Source organism: Ostrinia nubilalis, chromosome 5, assembly GCF_963855985.1.
Source record: "Ostrinia nubilalis chromosome 5, ilOstNubi1.1, whole genome shotgun sequence".
Lineage (NCBI taxonomy): Eukaryota > Metazoa > Arthropoda > Insecta > Lepidoptera > Crambidae > Ostrinia > Ostrinia nubilalis.
The window spans coordinates 941,105-961,735 of NC_087092.1; the positions used below are offsets into that span (position 1 = coordinate 941,105).

Below are 20,631 nucleotides of genomic sequence, written 5' to 3' on the forward strand. Positions count from 1 at the left end.
TCAATATTGTCTCAGAAAATGTTAGACGCTTTGGTTTCAGTACATGACATAAACCTATTTTTTGTTTCTTGAACTTTGTTTGATATTTAGTCATAATTCATATTTTATCGTCTGGCGTAGAGATTTCTACACGATTAACATGAATTAATTCCAATTAATTCGCCTTAGAATGGCGACCATTTTTTTTTAGACGTTAATACGTTTTTTCACTAAAAAATAAATAAATAAAAAATAAAAAAAATAAAAAAAATTGAATGCTGGGGCAACAGGTACATCAGTAGTACCATATTGCCCATTTATGCCCATTTAAGCTTACCTTTTCTTTGGCAGTGAGTTTTGTATTTGGCAGTCGCGGATCAAACAAAACGTACCAGACTCCGCTATACACTCCGCAAATAATACATAAATATCCTTCCTTCGACATTTTACACTACGCTCCTAGTCCCAAACTGAGCAAAGCTATGGGTCCTAGACAACGGATATAAACATACTTAAATACCGTTTTTATATACATAAGTACATATTATACATAGTAACACCTAGACCCATCACAGAAATTAAAATGTATCAATTCAATTTTCTGCCCGGCCGGGGATCGAACCCGGGACCTCTCGGCATAGTAGTCCGTTTCGAAACCACTACACCAAATGACTGACAAATAAATATTTTTACAATGCTCAATTACATCATTGTACCTACCTTACTCTATTTTCTTAGCATATTCTAAAGTCGGGTGCATCCTATAATAACATTAAATAACCACCGCTTAGCAATATTGTTAGTGAAATCATATAATTTATTGAAATATATAATTATTTAAATAAATATTATAATTTATAGGTCAGGTTTCAAGAATCAAAAGATTGCTATTAAAAGGTGCTATTAAATAGAAACCAAATTTTTTCCTCGCAACAGTGTTACTTGGAATCCAAATTAATACTGTTTTGGAATACTGGTCAAACTGTATCCAAATAAATTAATAAGTTTTAATTAACCACATTATTTATTTATTTAATTAAAATGCAAGTGAGCTTATGTTTTACAACAATCAGAGTGTTAGCCTTGCAATCACTGTGATCGATTCGGTGTTAACCACTACCGTCGTCAAGCTCAGTTCTGAGATGAAACTGGATAAATATAGGAAAGGAGTGTCGACACGAGGGTGTTCGGCCCACACAGCACGCGACACGCGGCAGTATTGCCTGCGGTTTGCGCCGCTGTCAACGTTGATACAATTAGCCAGTGTGCTGGATAGACAGGATGCTCTGTCAACTGTCTTGGCAACTTTTTACAATCAGTAGTCGTACTTAACAGTTAATAGAAGTACAAATAAATGTATATAATAATACTCTATAATGAACAAAATCTTGTTGAGACCGTGATACTTGTTATTGTTACGAATAAGTGATGCAATACGATTATAATACAAAAATATTGCTTTATTATGTAATTAGTACATTGACATTTACTCTCTTAACCATTTAACATGGACATTGATCCATGCTCTAAACATCTACATGGTAAAATAAATCTCGGAGGCGAAAGCAGGATAATTGAATGATCAAACGAACTTACCAAGTGAAGTTCGATCTAAATTATCCTGTTTTCGCCGAAGAGATTTAAGGTCCCTCCCAACCCGAAGATTTCTATATCTTCTTCCCTGGAGGTAAACGTCAATGTCATCTCTTCTCTAAATATAATGAGACCGCTCGGACACCGAGCCCACAGCGTGGTAGGGGTGGGGTTGCCCGCTCTTTTGTTTTTTACTACTACTGCGCTGAATATTGTGTGCGGATTGGCTTGTCGTACAGGGGTACTACATGGTAAAATAAATCTCTTCGGCGAAAACAGGATAATTTAGATCGAACTTCACTTGGTAAGTTCGTTTGATCATTCAAAAATAAATACAATTTGCTTCGATTTTCTTTAATGAAAACCAGAACACCGATAGAGTGTCAAAGCAAGGAGAGCCGAGAGAGTGGAGAGCCATAGACTCAAGAGTGTGAAAACTGACAAAAGGCGCTGTAATAAGGATGCTTTTAGAATATCCGGTCTTCCAATAACAGGAAGCCGGTAATTCATGAGTTACCTATTTCCCAAGGTTCTGATAATGGCGGTTTGCGGTACAGTTACAGGATGAAAATGATCGGACGTGCTTCTTATAATAGCTGGTAGATTTCAAATTTCAATGGAACTAAATCCCAATGTTCATTTTAGTATGACGTCACTTGTTTATATGAATCGCTGTTCTTTGTAGTTGTAGTATCTAGTTTACGCTGAGTTGCAACAACTTAATTTAACCATAACTAATAACCGGTGTTTTTTGTATAGAGTTTGATAGATTTTTGGCGTTTATTAAAGTTGAAGTGAGATGGTGCAACTCAGCCGAACCAATTTACATTTTCATGAAAGAAGTGGGGTCATTTTATTTCAATAACCACTCATCATATGACTTTTTTTAATGTAATGAAGAAAATTTTTCTCCCAATACACAACTGGAGTACATAGCCAATTTAGCAGCAACCACTACGTTGTTTAGTTCCAGTCATTACTAATGCAGAACCAGATCGGCCTGGAACCGTCTTACCGACAATCCCGTCAAAGGGTACTCTCCCGAAAGAATCCAGGCAAAAACACAGCGTCCCGGGGGAGCGCGCGTGAGCTCTCCAGAAATATAACCCATCGGTACTCGTCAGTTGTAGTGTTAAGATGGTATGTGTTAAGCCGGATGCAAACGGGAGACTTTTGTCTTACATTAATCAAGGGTAGAATGGGTGCTAAGTAACTTTCTTTTTCTTTAAGACAAACATATTGATTGCATGAAATAAGGCCTATCATAGAATTGATAAGGGTATATATGTATAGGTATCCATATGAGTGGTAATTACAGGGCAGATATGTACCATCCTAGACTGCATCCCACTTAACATCAGGTGCGATTGTGGTCAAATACCTGCCTTGTTATGCATAAAAAAAAAATTAACTCATATGGGATAGTTCTAGCTTTATTAGAGAGTAGGGAAGGAAATACACAGAAATAGTAATTGGGTATTGAATACTACTACGAGTAATCGATTGACACACTTTTACGAGCTGACAAAACGCGATTCTGTCTTGGTTTTGAGTACTGAAAGTAATTTTGTCCATAAAAGATGATATATTTTTCTGACCACTTTTCAGTGGAACATTTTTCCGGAAAGAAAAATACGAAACTTCATGGGCGTGATCTGACACGTGTCTATAATGACACTTCTTTGTGAACTCAATTTACTATTAATTTATCGATTTCCAAGAAGCTTGATTACAATAGAATTTTAAAGTAAATTGAGATTTAATTGAATTTCCAAGGCTATAGAATAAAGTGTTTTCTTAGAGAAATTGTCTCTTGGAGTTATCAATAAATGGTCCTGACAACCCGATTGTCAATACTCCGTGCGGCGACCAACATTATTCAGAAGGTTTGTTTTTTCGATAAAAGTAAGTAATAAAACAAACAGTTTTTATGATATAAGTAATTTTCAATTAGTGAAAATATGTTTATAATTTCCAGTCCATACTACGAGTACCTACATGCATAATAATCTGCGTCAATTGCGCATTAATTAACGGCTCGTTAAGATGGTGATCAACTTTAAACTCGTTTTTTCGATTTATATCCGTATGCAGTTATTGAAAGCTTTTATCGAAAATAACTTGTTAATTTCATTTAATTGAACAACATATTTCAATATTTCTCCTCTGCGGATGGTGCATCATATTTCCCAATTCGTTGTTCCGAATAAACATTTTTTGAGAGATTGAAAATAAAAAGAGTTTTATCCAGTCCGACGATTCTATAGTTTCCTCTGCCTTTTTGGTTCTACTTGGAAATACAAGCCCCTAGAGTGCAAAGCCAGAACGATGTTTGATCTTCTGAGCTTCAGTTTTTATACGAATATTAATGGAAATCCAATTTTTAAGCAAAAATTATTAAGGTCTCCAGTTTAAATCATATTGCATTGTAGAACGTCGCCTCATCTTTCATCAAGAAATTTAAATACTCACCAATTAGAATATCCTAACGAATTACTGTGAAATGCACAAAAAACTTTTCCTCCCGAGGAATTTATAAAATACACCGCAGTGCCAAGAAACTGCGCACACTACAAGTGTATTATAATTCGGTTTCCGTCGTCGAGACTCTAATCGTGCAGTCGCAAATCGTCGCGATTTGTCGCGCATCCTACGGCGGCTTTACATAACATTTCGCCCGCCACCCTTTCCTCCGAAAGGATACAATTTTGTGCGAAAAATTGATTCAATTTGCGAGTCTCCGAAACGATTTTAGTTTCGCTCGCCATGCGTGGATATTGTCCCGATATATTTTACTTTTTACGCAGCGAGTTTTAAATATTCTGCTTCCATTAGCTTTTATTAAATAATGTGCCTTTGGCAATAAGTGCACTATCGATAATAAAGAGATTTGAGAAGGCCCGAATTTAAAACGAACCTTCCCAGAAAAATATCTCAAAATAACATCAGACTTTTGTGAGTCTTTTTAAACATAATTCTTATGCAGTTACTAATAGAACAGAAATATTTTTAGTTTAATTAAATGTTTTTCATGGGAACAACGTTAAAAATGGCTTATAAACAGAAAGCTACCTTAAGCTTAAATCAATTGGATAAAGTCTATGACTAAACACTAATAAGATAAGATATACCTAACATCATGTCGGTCCAAGAACATTTGGCTACTTTACAAGTAACATAACCCGGAGGCGGCTACAAATCCGGCCGTATCACTATTATTATGCTTTCAGCAGTTCTATATGTAGTACCTACATGGTATGTAGTACATGCCATGTCTCACATGAGCCTAACTTACTCTCGTAATAAGTACTCACAACATTTGCATAAATAAAACTTTGCTAAAATTCCTTCTCCCATTTTTAGGGTCTCGTAGACATGCGAGGAAATCTCAAACTCTATTATTTCTTACCTATTCGCACTTTTTTTTGTAATAAGTCATTTAAATGGAAAAATATTTAAAACCATATTAGTTACTACTAAACATCTTTGAAACAAATAAATCTAAGGCAAAGTGTACCTTTAGACGTGAGGAAACATCATCACATTCGTAACGAATATAGCTTTAGACTGTTTGTTATATTCATTTTTGCCTGTGTTTGATATACGGGTATACTGAACTCTACCCTGCAAGTTTCTTCTGCGGACTTGGCCGTTTTTTATCATTCTTATTCAGACAACTCTTCGAGTTCTTAAGCAGAGATAATAAATTTTCTCCTTATCTTTTACATATTAATGTTCTGGTCCTTTTTCTTTGCACCTCAGTTTAAATGACAATTGGACTGCTGTTGTTCGAAACCAAAGTACGTATTTTCTTGTTGTAAATGTCAAATTAATGATGTTGATTTTGAAATACCTAATTAAAAATTGGATCAGTTTTTTTTATCAATTTAACTTTTATTATTATTATTAAACTTTATTATATGTCCTATTATATGTCCTAGTGTTAGGCTGAGTTGCACCACCAAACTTTGACCGTAACTATAGCGATAACCGGTGTTTTTTGTGTGGAGTTTGACAGATTTTTGACGTTTGTTAAAGTTTAAGTAAGATGGCGCAACTCAGCTACATACAGGTTACACAAACAGAGTAAGTAAAGGTAATTCTGGCTGGTTCTACCAATAGCAATTATGCGGGAGTACGCGTGGATGTGCAACTTTGATTGCCTGCTGTTTGAGTTGCAAATCATTTCTTTGGATTTGAGTTTACTCAGTAATATTGCAGGAATATAGTGTTGTTTTGTTGTGGCCTTACATAAAGAGTCCCTGCTTTGGAGGGCTCTTTATATCCTTGATTTGTACATTACCTATGTACATAAATACTTATTAACGTTAGTTTTATCGATGGTCACACAAAACCTTTAAAATAAAGTAATAATCATTAAAATATATTTCATATATGTATAAAAGCAAAATAAATAATGTAAAATAAAGAAAACTAATATAGGAAGCGCCTAATTACGTTTTATATTTATTTTACACACTTTACCTTTTTGTACTTAAAACTAACAGATTAGGCGTCTTCATTTTGATTAAATTCGCTTGATCTACATCATTTATATAATTAATTGAGTAAATAACAAAAGCAAACACTTACTTGTATGAAGTAGTACTTCAATTTACTGACCTTATGTACGTTTAGGACGCTTTGGTTATCAAGTTTTATAGTTATTTAATAAATTAATAAATGAGAGTACCGAGCCTGAAGGAGGGTTATGTTTTTACTTCTCATTTACCTCACGCCGGCTACCACATCGTCTACAGTAGGTATATTTCATCTCATTAACTGATATCTGGGTTATTAAAGCCCTTAATTAAAGCTAATTAATAATTTAATTCCGTAGAGCTATTCATCATAGAATTCTGTGAATTCTGGTTAGGTATACAGGAATCTGGGAATTCTGTCGTTGACCTAAATAATACGACAATTGAAATTAATACTTTTATACCTCGAAGGTTGAATTCGAAATAAATTAAACAAATTGTACTTCTCAATAAATTCAGTTTTACTAAAAATCTATTTACGAGTAGGTTACGGTACGGCAGTTTCATTATAGAATGACCTATTTTACTTGTATAGTATAACATAGGATTGACCTGTATCTGTCAAAGCAAAGTTATTTATTCATTGTTACATAGCATTTTAATAACTGTTATCCCGTGTGTTAGTTGTGACTGATAACAGGCTGTCCTGCACGAGCACAATGATCCTGGCTCCTGGCGTTTAAACTAGCGATTGCAATTACATGGAAGCGTTGGATACTGTTGGATTGGATGTGATTTTCTTGCATGCCTTGATAAAGAATTGAGCTTTATGTAAATGTAACATTTTATTTTATTTATAGCTGTCAAGTTTTTGGTTTAGTAGTGTCTTAAATCCTATTGAGATATTGGTTTCTAGATAAAAAAAAACAAAAGTTTTAGTTTAAGCTTCCGCAACTTAGTCTAACTACTTAGTCTTAGTCCACAACAAAAAATATACGATTATACAACATTCTTAAATTCAATAGGTACCTATCGTATTTAGCGATGACGAAAGACTGTCGTTAGATCGCTATCTGGTAGTTTTAATTCAGAAAAGCGACACTATTCAAGGAGATATTTTTCATACGTCAAGTCAGTCATTGTCCTTTTTTTGATTAAAGTTAATAATTAAACAGTTTATTAATTTATTTTGGAAAACCAGGAGAATTACTACACTTCTTCTGCACATTGTTTCCAGGTTACAGTTTTCGTGATACACAGGTATTTTTTCCTCGTTATCAATCTTTCACCAGGAATCATCCTACTCTGTGCTTGGTACCTACCTAATCATCATGATCATCATCATTTCAGCCATAGGACGTCCACTGCTGAACATAGGCCTCCCCTAATGCTTTCCACGTTGATCGATTGGTAGCAGCCTGCATCCAGCGCTTCCCTGCTACCTTTGGAAAACGCAGCGTGGGATGTCCACCTACAAGGTGGACTGACGACCTACCTAATGCGCAAATTTAAATAATTAGTTTCTTTTATACCCTATTTACTAGTACGGAACCACGGCTGCGCGTTCCCTCCGCCCTTACCAAGTTCCTCAAAGCCGGCTATCTCTATTTTCCGCCGCCGGACTTCATACAAAGGGAGGTTTTGCTTTTTCTTTCTAACTGGCGATTAGTTGGTGAACCATTGTTTTGACCAGCGAAGGAAGTGCACGAGAATTATGCTGCTGGCTTTGAAATAGTATGCTTGAGGGAGTTAAAAGAACGGGTTTCGATTCATTAGGAAGGTTGAAATCTTAAATTGGGGCAGAAGTGAAACAAAATGATTTTTTGTCTTCTTACGCAACCCGGGAATTAAATTTTATTTTCTTATAGGTAATTTAGGTGTAAGGTTATCGTGTGTGTACATATGGAAATGAATTTTATCTTGGATTGTACCATCTTACTTTAACCATAACAAACGTCAAAAGTCTGTCAAATTTTATGCCTAAATTAAATCTTAAACCCCGTTTAAATTAAGGTGATGCTTATTGATGACAAGACTTTCGCGTCGAACTCACCACTAATCACTGCAATGCAGACTTAACATCTTATAAAAGACAATTTTTACTCGTACAATCTATAGGAAGATGCAAATACGTTGAAGATACTGCGCTCGGAAGCGTCCAATCAGTGAACATCATGATGACGATTGAGTCTTGTCATTGCTTTTTGCGCGAAGTGACCTCCAGGTCATATGTAGGAAAGGTCACCTGACTTTATATGTCAGCTGCTCTAATCTGTCTTTTTTTTGCAAAGCGTTGTAATAGGGTGTCTGAGAAGCATTACAATAAAATTTTTAAGTATTAAGTATGTTCTATTTGTCTTCTTTATGCTATAATATTAATCGTGAAAGATAAGCTGACCAGATACTACAGACAGTGTGTGAGTGGATTGAAGGAACGACGGTTAGAGAGCGACAGACAAGGCTATTTATTTATTTGTATATGGGGAGATTTAGAATTTCATTACCGAAGGAAGGAATGGCAGTGTTAAAAGGTGTGTTGGAGTGGACTGTATATTTCTGAGAGATAGGCCTGCTAGTGGTGATTACGAGTATATGCAAGAAGCTATTATGTATTTAAGGAAATACTCCAAAACAGTATATAATTATTTGCTCAAGACAAAACTAGACCGCACAAGAGACAGTAAAAAAAGCAACTTCAAAACCAAAAAGAATATTTGAAAAAAGTAAAAAACCATAAATAATATCAAAAAAGGATTGCTGACAGGCAGTATGTATATTGATTTTTTTCTTAATACCCATTTGTTTTGAGATATTTTATCACTAACCTACACCGCACTCACAGCTTTCTGCATGACCCAAAGGTTGACTGGCGGAGAATGCTTTTAGCATTAAGTCCACCTTTTGTGTGTTTTTTGTCCAATAAAGCTTAAATACTTTATTGGACAATAAAACGAAAAATAAAATAAATTATTAGGTAATGTGTCTGGTCCGCTTTTAACGACATGTAAACCCCAAACAAAACAATCAGGTGATATCTTTGACAAGTTGTGTTTCCCGTCATTTGTTTGCATCAGTCGTGTCGTACATTGTACGATTTACGATGTCGTCATCGAATCGTTTTCACCCGTTAAAACATAAATTGCCATCGAAAAACAAAGTTAACGACATCCACAAATCACCAAATCTGTTTACAACATAGTGTTATGGCTTTTGAAATTATAACAGCTGTGTTAAATGTAAAGCTGGGTGCACACAATGCGGCGCAATAAGTCTAGCTAGCGTTTAATTCAGTCAATGCTAGAGGTAGGTACGAGTATTGGTGTGGTATGAGAAGGCGATTTTGTGACGCTCAAACGTCAGCGAGACTTCAGATTTATATGCCCTGTCACTGAGTTAAGCGTACCTAAGAGTAGGCGCACACCGTTGATTTTTCGTCGGCCGATAGTTTAGTCGGGCAGTTGATCAGTATGGGCATGTATGGGAGTGCGCACACTACGCCGATTCGATTTGGATTATTCTTCATATAATTTAAAATCTATCTAAAGTTTCAGGATTAAAAATACATAAGTGTTTTATAAAATGACATTGAAAGAGTTTTATGATGGATTGAATACATTGGAAGCCAGGAAGTTTTAAACAAAATAAAGATATTTTTGAGCTAGTTTCTCGGCAGTTAAAGTCAAAATATGCAGTAGTACCTACTCCTTAAATTTTAAAATACACTGTGGACAAAACTACAAAATAATATAGTGTGTGCAAAACCCACCTTACATTTAAAGAATACTGTCGCAGGCGAACGTCAGGGAGTATCGTAAAGATGCATTGAGAGTGCATTTGCGATATTTTACTGCGAGCATGAAATTATGGGATCACGGTGTAAACCGGTTTAGTGCGGCGCGAAATTGTAAAGCTACTTATTTCTCAGTGTCTAGGATATTCTTATCGTGCAATGAAATTATTTATTCTTCTTCTTCATCGCTACACTCTTGCCAGAGTGGTCGTGGTCGTCACACCGGGTCCGGTGGCAAGCTCACAATCCGTCGCCATTCTTGTGCACGCGTGGAGTGGACCATTGAGTGCGGTTATGACCTGAAAATTGAAATGAAAATTATTCATGTGAAAGACACGTATAATGGTGTATGGTTGGTTGTAACATCTGAAAACAAGATTGGTGTCAGACTTGGTGAGCCAGCCGCTTAAGGCGTCAAAATTGGGTTAATCGAATGACAGTTTATGGTACATTTAGGCCTGAAGTTTGAAGTTATATTTTTTCCTAACAATAATCTACTTACACTTTCATAAGTCCTAACCAAACAGTAGGTAATCAAATATACAAAAGGAATTTACACTATTTGTCCCATTAGAAAAATAACCTAGAACCTCGTCCTGTCTAGCCACTTTTAACCATCGAGTTTTATTTCATAAGGTGGTGAATATTTTAAATGAAACGCGTCGTTAAGTTAATAAATTATTTTTTGTATTCACCATAACGAATTGCACAATCAACGCTACATAATTTACAAAGTTTTAATTTATGACTCTGCCTTTGTTTCCCATGAGTTGTAAAGTTAAAAATTACCATCCTGATGGGAAAATGCTCTAAAATACATTGTGACTAAGCGAAAAGTTAAACACCTTTATGTGTTTGTAATAGGTACGAAAATTGAAAGTTGTTGCCCTCGAGGCAAAGGAGTACAAGTCGTAAAACTAAATTTTTTACGTCCACTAAAAAGAGCAATGAAATATATTTTAGTGTCGTTAGGTAGTTTTATTAAGTACATCGTAAAAGTAACTGTTCTTAGGAAAACGGCGTGAGTACTTGGCCCGCGCAGGCTTTACTCGTTAATATTTAACCTTATTATAAGATTGAACTTCATTAACTTTATTTTATACTAGCTGACCTGTCGAACTCTGTTCCGCCTTAAAGGCAATAAATAAGCAAATCTTTCCTTATTTGCTCACCGTTTAGACCTACCCTGGACTACGACAAACATTTTAAAACCAAAATCAGCTCAATAGGCCCAGCCGTTCTCGAGTTTTAATCAGACTAACGAACATCAATTCATTTTTATTTATATAGATAGATGTCACTTTTAGACGAATGAGGTGTTGAAAGCAGTTGCAAATTGCAGTGAATCTCAAACTTAATAATGAATAATTAAGTAATCATAGACAATAGTTTATTATCGATGTTCAACCTTTATTTTATGTGGGAATGAAATAGATTTATTATCAGCTCTTAATTGTATATTTTCCAATAGTGTTGTGTGTACCAGTGGAAATATTATTTTTAATATACTGAATTTTTTGTTTCAGGATTTTTTTTACAATAATGCGGCAGTCTTATGGAATCTAGCTTAGGCGTACACGAAGCCGGTAAGTTTGTTTTTTGACTTACTTCCTTTTGCATGTCACGCTGCGGCGAGGGCGGGCGGGGGCCATGTTTTTTTTTATAAGATACTGAATAAGATGAATAACAAAAGCAAAGAAGATTTATATTAGGTACCAGCTAATTTGTAATTAGAAATGTGTTTCTTCTCTTAAAAAAATTACGGTGGATATTTTTAACAATCCATTATTTCTTCGTAACTAAAAACTCAAATAGTAAATAATTACAATGTTCTGTCTTTATTTGAAAAAACAACAATGTTCTATATCGGATCGTGCTTACTAATGGTTGGCGTAGTTCGATTCTAATAAAAGAGATATTTTATCTGATGTTGATAACAATGATATTTTTATCAAACCAAAATCTTTTTATCGTAACCGATAATATTGTGTAAGCTTTGATAACCTCTAACACACATTTATTCTTTTTGTATTTTTACTAAAACATTCCATCCAGTAACATGAAGTAATAGGAGCCGATAAAACCCCATGAAACGTATTACATAACACGCATTACATTCATGCGGTCAAAACATCGCATACATATGCAGCATCGACAACAAAGGGGCAATCCATCAATGTCTGGGGGCATTGTGTCAGCCTGACTACCCTACTACGTTCCACGTACTTCTGGAATGCGTCTTGCTCTGGAAATATTGAGTCAATAGACCTTGACGCAAACGTAAAGATATTGGGCCAAAAATAATGCTCGTATAATGTACATACGAGTATTTTTAGCACCGCCTACTCTAATTTGCCAATACATTTTGCCTGTCATGACATAAATGTTCATTTTGATAGCTATTAATGGAAGAAGGAAAAAATTTGTATAATAAAATCTTCCTAAATGTTGTTTTTTCTTACGATAAAGCTATAAGGTGACATTATTTTAATCAAAACTAGTGATCACGAGTCATCATTGGTCTAAGCAATATGATAATAATAACAGTAAAATTCATCGTTAGTCTTATTTTTGTGTGAAAAATAAATACGTAAGAGCATTCGCTCTTATTTATTGTGGAGCACTTATGTGCTCATTGTGGAGCAGTTTTAAGTTCTTGTAACCACCTATTTACCACATTTTTGTTCCATATAAAAAAAGTTTTCTTATGATCCTATGTTCTTGATAGCTGTAAGACAGATGGGGTATAAAAAATGTAAAAATCAGAACCATAGACAATCATCCGCCAATGTTCCCGCGAGATCGCGTAATCAATCATCGGCCAGCTTCCGGCGTCTTCGTTTCGCTTTCAATTTCAAGTCTTCGCTGTACAGATAAAAATTTTTTTGAGATGACAGCTTCGATTGCCCGGTGGGTTTAATTGGCCTGAAAGTTTGAGCTAAAGTGAAGTCGTCTCGATATTTTTGATCTTCAAGTCAAATTAATGAAAATTAATAATAGGGGTCACTTGAAATTAAAGAGGATGGGTGAGGTCATCATTTTAGATAGGCATTCTTGCAAAAACCTCATTTTAACCTGTTATTTAAATAAAATGCCATTGCATCTAGTATCTGTGCTTCGCATTTCCCAGCTCACGTCACCACTAGCTCCGTCGATTAAAACTTGGCAACATTATAATTAATAGATAAAATATTGTTGTATCGCATTTTGATTAAAAAGTCTTTCCCGCCAAAACTGCCAAGCACAGAGCATAAATCACTTTCATGCATTTCTTTTGACGCTCATTTGCTTTTTTAATCTGTCACGTCTTTCAAAAATCGGCCAGCGACAATGCATCAAATTGTTAACCTGATAGCGTTTTTTTTAAATCGTCGCGACGCGGGCGGCAGCCGATTCGCCAATCAATCACAAACTGACATAATGACGTCATCCATTATCAATTATTGACAGTACACGGATCGGATGCCGACCGGCGATTTTCCAAGTTTTATGCCTTACATACAGACAAGTTCCTTCATAGAACACTTTGTTAGAAGATGATCAGAATTTTCTAAGCCTACTTTCAAACCTAGAGTTAACTGCGTTGAAAAGAAAACCTATTTCCAATTTTTTTTAACCTAAACTTAAATATTCATTTATCTACACTTAAAAAAGGAAAACACTCTCCTTGGAACTGAGTCAAATCGTATGAGAAAACAAAACAAAAAATACATCAAAACCGATTTCAAGTGAGATGACTCTAATTTATAGAGAAGCTATTGTCAACTCAAGAGGTTCTATCGTTGACCTATGTCTATGACGTTTAGTGGTCTATGTTCACCTCCCCGCCCCTCGAAGGCTGTCGATTGATCATGCTAGTTTAGATGGAGTGGATCATGGTAATCTAAGTTTGGGGGCGCCTAAATATGGGATCTATTGGCTAATAAAGATAGATACGGGACAATAGCAAGGACGTTTAGTTCGGAGCCGAAAGTACAAGTTGGATATGACTTTCATACACAGTGAAGTTTGCAGGTTATTGCTGAGGTTTATGATAGTGTTCACATACACGATCCATTGCTTAAGTTGTATTCTTGGTTATTAATTCACCTTAAATACATTCATGACATTTGACTGTAGTCACAATGGTGATATTGACATTTGTGTAGAAAATATAAAACTGTAGAGAACGAAAACAATGCCAACTACATAAGGTAAGGCATACAGGATATAACTCCGTGCTTACTTGGTAATAGTGTTTCAATGACATAAAATTAATTACTCACACACAGTATTTTACTCACTTTCTGCTCATCAAGAAATAAAACCGACGCATGCCCCCTAGAAAGATTAGGGTTGCAAGCTTCGTCCAAGGTTGTAAGCCGTCTCGTTCGTCTCAGCCAAATGACGTCCACTGCTGGACAAAGGCCTCCCCCAAGGTTTTCCACAATGAACGGTCCTGCGCTGCCCGTACCCGAGTGGCGACCACGGGCTGGAAGACGTAGCGTGGGCAGGCCTCCTACTAGGTGGACCGACGATCTGGTAAAGGTCGCGGGAAGAGCCTGGAAGCCGTATACTACATGATAAATCATTACCCAATATCCACTAAACTTGAAAGCCGAAGTGATAATGCTACAAAATAAACAAGTGAAATCAAAAGTAGCCGAAACTGCTAGATTCGTCATCGTGTCGCTGTAGATAATCCTTTGCTTTAAAAGCTTAAAAGTATCAGAACTGAGTTTATTGTGCGCTTATTTAGAGTTAAGGTCACCTGGAGCTGGCAAATCCATGTTTCAGTTTACGGCGCCCGGCTGTCCGGCCCAGTGTAGATAGGGCTGGTACAAACTTTAAGAAAAAATAATAGTTTCAAAAAGGAAATTATTTGCTGGCTCTATCAGCCCTAGCAAGTAGCAGCCCCTCGTGTAGTTGTCGCAGCCTCGCGGTGACATCGCACTTGCAATTTAACATCGCTACAAGCTGTAGATTCTGGCTATACAGGAGTTGCAGCTACGGGAACGAGAGGTGGGAATAGTCCTGCTAGAGCGCGCCACCACTTTCTGCTTTGTGTTACACGTTTTCTAGCCGTGTGAACTTGCCCATAGTTTTATTTTAGAAATCTTGGTGACATTGACCAGGATAGTCATGTATCCTTACCTTAAAAGACGCAGGTAGGTATCATTCTAATTATGTACTTTATTGTGTGCTGCTTTCAAGTGAAGTGTTTATTAATTTGACGGTTAGTGTTGTAATGAATTATTAAAAATATAAGAATAATTTTTCAATAGGTACACAGCTAGCAGATTTCCACTAAAATGTTTTGGAAATAGGTCCAAAAAACTTTTATACGAGAATAACTCCTGGTATAACTGACACATTGAGAGTTTCAGTATGGGAAATAAAATGTCAAAACTGACGATTTATTTTGACATCAATATTTACTCTTGTATATTATATTGTGGTCGAATCCACCCTTTATTAATTTAAACAGGTTTTAACATTGATTAATGTTTGTAATTGTTGAAAATCCGTCATTGGGCAGCCCTGTGTGCGGGCAGTGCTTAACACCTCGTCCGGCGGTCGCGCGGCGCGGACGTCGCTGCAAATTCACGCCGCCAAAGCGCGCCACCTCCGACTTCCGCCATTTTGCGAGTTTCAAACATTTCACCGTGTTCATGTGTAGCACGACCGCAAATATGAAGCTTGGATATTTATGGCCGTTATAGGGTTCCGTTTATAACCTGGTGGCAGACATTATGAAGCAATGTAAGCGATTGACATAGCTCTATCGGAGAAACGGCTAAGAAACAATAATTTTGGTTGGTTCAAACCTGCAACGTCCCACCCAAGCTATACATAAAACAGGAATTAAACAAAGTTATTCTTCAAAATGTGTGTCCCACTTGGAAATCGGGCTGAGGAGACATGAACCTATAAAAGCTTTTTTAAAAGTAGGTACATAATTGCAAATATTTCCACCTCTTGTTTGCACCGCTGCAACTCCTGTGTAGCCAGGATCTAACAGCTTGACCGCCAATAATAACCCAACCAGTGAAGGTCAAGTTTGTCCCAGGGAAAGTTATAAATAACATATAGGACACTTGTAGTGATAGAGTCCTGAAATTTCGAAGTAGACAAGAGTGATTTTCTATCACGTTTAGTTATCTCAAGCCGCATCTTCCATTATCCATAATATCACGTTAATTATCCTGTAGTTATACATAGCTATGTAGCGCTCGTGTATTTTTGCTTACCACAGCACGCGGCGGTGCCTTTGTCTCGCAGTGATTAATGTGCCGCCCTAGTGTGTCGCCGGCTTAATACTCCCGGCGCTCGCATGACAGACGTTGCAAGGGTAACAATATAGACGTGTGCCCAAAATTACCACGTTTTATAAAGACTGTGAAATAATTAGGTACAAAACTAGCTTAGAAGCAATAAGATTTCGAATGATTGCATGACTGATATGTGATATGGAGTCTATTCTACTTGAAACTTAAATATAATATTAGATCCGGCGGTTTACTCTTGATCAATATAATATTAAAATTTATTCACGGTACTCACACCGTTAGACCTAAGAATAGAATCCATACTTCGAGCCATCGGTTGCAAGCGTAGAAATAAATACACTTAAGACAAATATTATGCGTACTTAGTTCCTAGAGATAATATTATCAATGTAGTTATACTATACTATGAAAGCAATGAAATCAGTTAAATTCTTCAGTTGTATCGATGTACTTAATACATTTGGGCTCTGTTGAGTATGTCACGTCACTTCACATAATATACATTACTGCCATAGTCACATACATACATATGTGTTCAACTCGCCGTAGACAATGACAGGATTAATTTATTAGAGCGGACACGCAACCAGCTGATAAAATTTCCCTCAGGCGCGCCATGCATAATATACATAGCTACACTTGTGGTTTGGTCTACTGTTATAAGTTAAGTCCTTTTAGTTGTCAAGCATTCGACTCTCGTCTCGTACAGACAACGACACATCAAGGTAACAGGTGCGAATTTTTAAATAGTTGTAATAGGTGCCACTTATATTGCATGCATGCAATGTAGTCTGATCTCTGCTGTCCACTCTAAATAACAAACAAAATTTGCCTTAAACGGGAAGATCTAGCAATCTCTAAAACTGAAGATAATTATCTTCAAAGAAGTTTTGTCAAGTAATAAAAATTAGATGGAAAGTAGTTGGATATAGAGCACCGTTACATTTTCAGCCAGAGATCCTTTTCTAAAACGAAAATTCAAATAATTCAATCTCAGTAAGTGGCTTTTAAAGAGCTCTTACTTAAGACAGCACTCTTTTATTTATAACTTTATCACATTAGCCCTACCTCTACTTCATGGCACTATTGGGAACCAGAGTTGAAACTTAGACCCTACACCATAAGTTATCAAAAAAATCCATAGGGTAGGCACTATTTGATTGCCTATACTCGTATGCCTCTACCAGTTACCAACTATAATAGACAATACGAGTACCTATTCTACTGACGAAAACTATATTGTGTACATACTTTTATAGGTTGAAGTTAACTTATTCTTGACCGAGTTTTTGTTCTTCCCCAGGATCAAAACTCTAGGGGGTAATCTCCATAAAACGATTATGAAGTATCACCTCTATCTGTTTACTATGGTTCTACGGGGTGCGAGTAAAATAACTAGAAGATAATTCAATGCGGAAAAACTCCATGTGTTTGTTTTTACGCGTCTAGAGTAATGGAAATATCGACTCGTTATTTCTTAAAATATACAAGTTATCGAAAAACTTTTTACTGATCCTGAAAATGTTTAATCAGCTCTATCAAACGGTCTCAATAATATGTTACAGAATAAACTGGATCTATCCAAAAATTCAATTTTTCCAGCTTCTAGGTTCTAGTTATAAAACATGAACATAAATATCTTTATAATGGCAAAGGGCATTCATAATTAATCACATGGGTATTGTTTTAATGAAATGGATTAATTCTGGTTCAACGAATCATATGACCAAAGAGTAGTATTCCTCCATTCTCCGGATAAATTATATCCACAGACAAAGAGAGCGGGTAGTTGACCCGGCTCCTGTTGACCCGGTCGTTTTATCGTCCTGTTGCGTGCCCGCTCTAATCCGGACCATTGTTTTCACGTGCTATATAAATTTACTAGTGACGGCTAGTGGTGAATCGAATGATTTCGTGTGCAGACACCGATTCCCGATTCGATTATGACTGAATAGACAGTCCGTTAGATATTCAGTTCGGTGTTGAATGGCACATTGCAATATTATTCGTGATCAGTGTTTGGAATACAGGCAGATGTGGCGGAATAATTTATTCATATGTATTTATGGATTGCACCAAAATATTGTTCAATTGGCGGACTTAATACCTAAATATACAACGAACACGAAATCAAATGATTATATTTTTTTCCCATCTACCTAATTTCAATAGGAATTCAGTTGGGCTTTTTGACCACATTTCGTTTCCATCAATGTAAGTTTTTCTACGTTTTCCTTTCTACGCAATTGTCCCATCTCTATCAAAATTAGACGGTTCGTTTCTATAGACATTCAAGACCAATCAATATTTTCTGTGTCAGTGTTTGATAAACAACACTATAAATTGAGACGTCCTCCAGCATTCATGACTCTTTAGTCCTCGCTAGGTAAACAGACAACAAGGGCAGCTAATCGCCAAATGACCAGCGTTATTCTCGAGTTAATGCTGGGTAACGACAATGTCTGCGGGCTTAGCGTGTTACACACATAAAGGACATACGAGTTACACCTCACTTTGTGTTTGTAATTTACTCGTTGTAGGTACTCGTAGAGTAGATGCTGACAAAAGAATGTTATTCGCTTTTAATTTCATGATGACTTTTCATCAATATTTAATAATATTTAACGATTTATGTCTACGAGCAAGCAAGCTAACCTAGCTTAAATAGCTAGCTTCTTTATTATTTTTTGTTTACATACTTGCATGATTTTTATTATAAAAATCTTTTTTTATTATAACTAATAAGTTCATTTAAATACCAAAAAGGTCTCGAAACGGTGTGGCCTATTTACCGATATTTGTAAATAATTTACTACCGAATCTTAATCACATATCCAAAGTAATTTCTGGAAACCATGTAAATGCAAGTATAGCTATACTTAAGCTTGGTTTAGCCTGAAGACAAAGACTTCATCCTCCAAGACGCGAAACAGACAAGTTCATTAATGACTTACTCTCAATACCGCCTCCATTAAAAGTTCAGTGGCTCCCCCTAGCGGCTGAAAAAATGAGGATGCGCCTAACTTTGCGCTGACCGAACTTTGCTGGTTGATGTGTTTTTTATACGACAGGGTGATCTGAAGTAGGTTGTTTTGAAGTAACTGCGAAGGTTAGCACCTAACTTGTTCTGTTTTGGTGTTAACTATCTTTTTTAGACAAGGTTAAGATAATTAAAACTATGAAAAAATCCACAAAGGTTATTTGTTGTATCAATGCTGACTACATAGAATCTCTCAAATGTTTATTATGTCTAAATATTATGGACACAATATTCACTACCTACATGGAATGTACAGAAAAATTAAACAGTGATAATTAACAGTGAAACGTTCATTATTATTATGTTCAGTAGTTTTTTTATGTATAACAAGGCAGATATTTGACCGCAATCGCACCTGGTGTTAAGTGAGATGCAGTCTAGGTTGGTACATATCTGCCCTGTAAGTGCCTATTCACTCTCGCCTTGAAAAGGCCCGGATTGTAGTATTCGGGAAAGACATCCGCAGGCAGCGAATTCCAGTCCCCAGCTGTTCGCATTATAAAAGAGTTACAAATACTTTTGCAAAAAGCTTTAAATAAATAAATAAATAACATTATTATAGTAGAGATACGAAGCAAGCACCAACCCATTTTGTAAACATACTACTTACTAACGTGTTTAAAATAAACATATTCGTGTAGCATTACATCCCAGAGCGGGCCGCGAGTAACCGGTGCATTATTGAGCGAAACGGTAGCGTTGCAGGCAAATTTTATTTTCTGACGCCTCGGTCGGTTTATTCACTCATTTTAAGGTAAGAACTCACGGTTTTATTTGAGCCATTTCCCGTTTATCACGATATTTTTTCAAAACAGCTGCTGTGGCTACGGATATCGGCCCTAAAATAACAGTAATTTAAGACTGAGTCGTCGTCATTTATGGGGTTCTTACTGATGCATATCAATTTAAAAAAACCACGACTTCTTTGCAAAAACCAAGCTTTTACACATGTAGTACATCTCCGCCGCGAAACCATGACAGCGAAACAATTTCAATATACATCTCTGCAATCACATCCCAACATTAGCACCGTGGTGAAGTATACACAGAGATGTATATTGAAATCGTTTCGCTATCATGGTTTCACGGCGAAGATGTGCTACAGGCGTTAAAGTTTGATTCTCAGTTGGGGCGCAGTGAATATTCTGTTTTGAGACAAATAAATACATTATGTTCTATTCTAAATCATTTTATGCATATTGCATAATTTATTTAAAGTATTATTATGACTTTTCATGCCTGAATCAAATGTACTTCTGAGAGCTCGTTCAGCTGTCAATCCGATTGATTTATATTAAAACGAACGATAAAGTCAGTCGCAATAGAAGTCCTCATTTCACATTTTTATATGTTCTACCCGCGGCATTCTAAAGAATGAAACTAAAGACCGCTCCGTGAGTTCTGAGCTTTATGGTTCAGGCAACCGTTTTTACTGTGACCGTCTTGTGGGTGTAGTGAATGCAATATTTTTGTCTTATT

At 36.1% G+C, this 20,631-nt stretch overlaps 1 long non-coding RNA gene across 1 annotated transcript in view; it reads left to right on the top strand.

Annotated features, from left to right (window-relative positions):
• The first annotated feature begins 11,367 nt into the window (after nucleotides 1–11,367).
• Nucleotides 11,368–20,631, top strand: part of LOC135071626 (uncharacterized) — a 118,654-nt gene continuing 109,390 nt past the window's right edge. The window contains exon 1 of the long non-coding RNA XR_010257304.1: nucleotides 11,368–11,429. This is a non-coding gene — a long non-coding RNA (uncharacterized LOC135071626). The remainder of the gene's footprint in view (nucleotides 11,430–20,631) is intronic.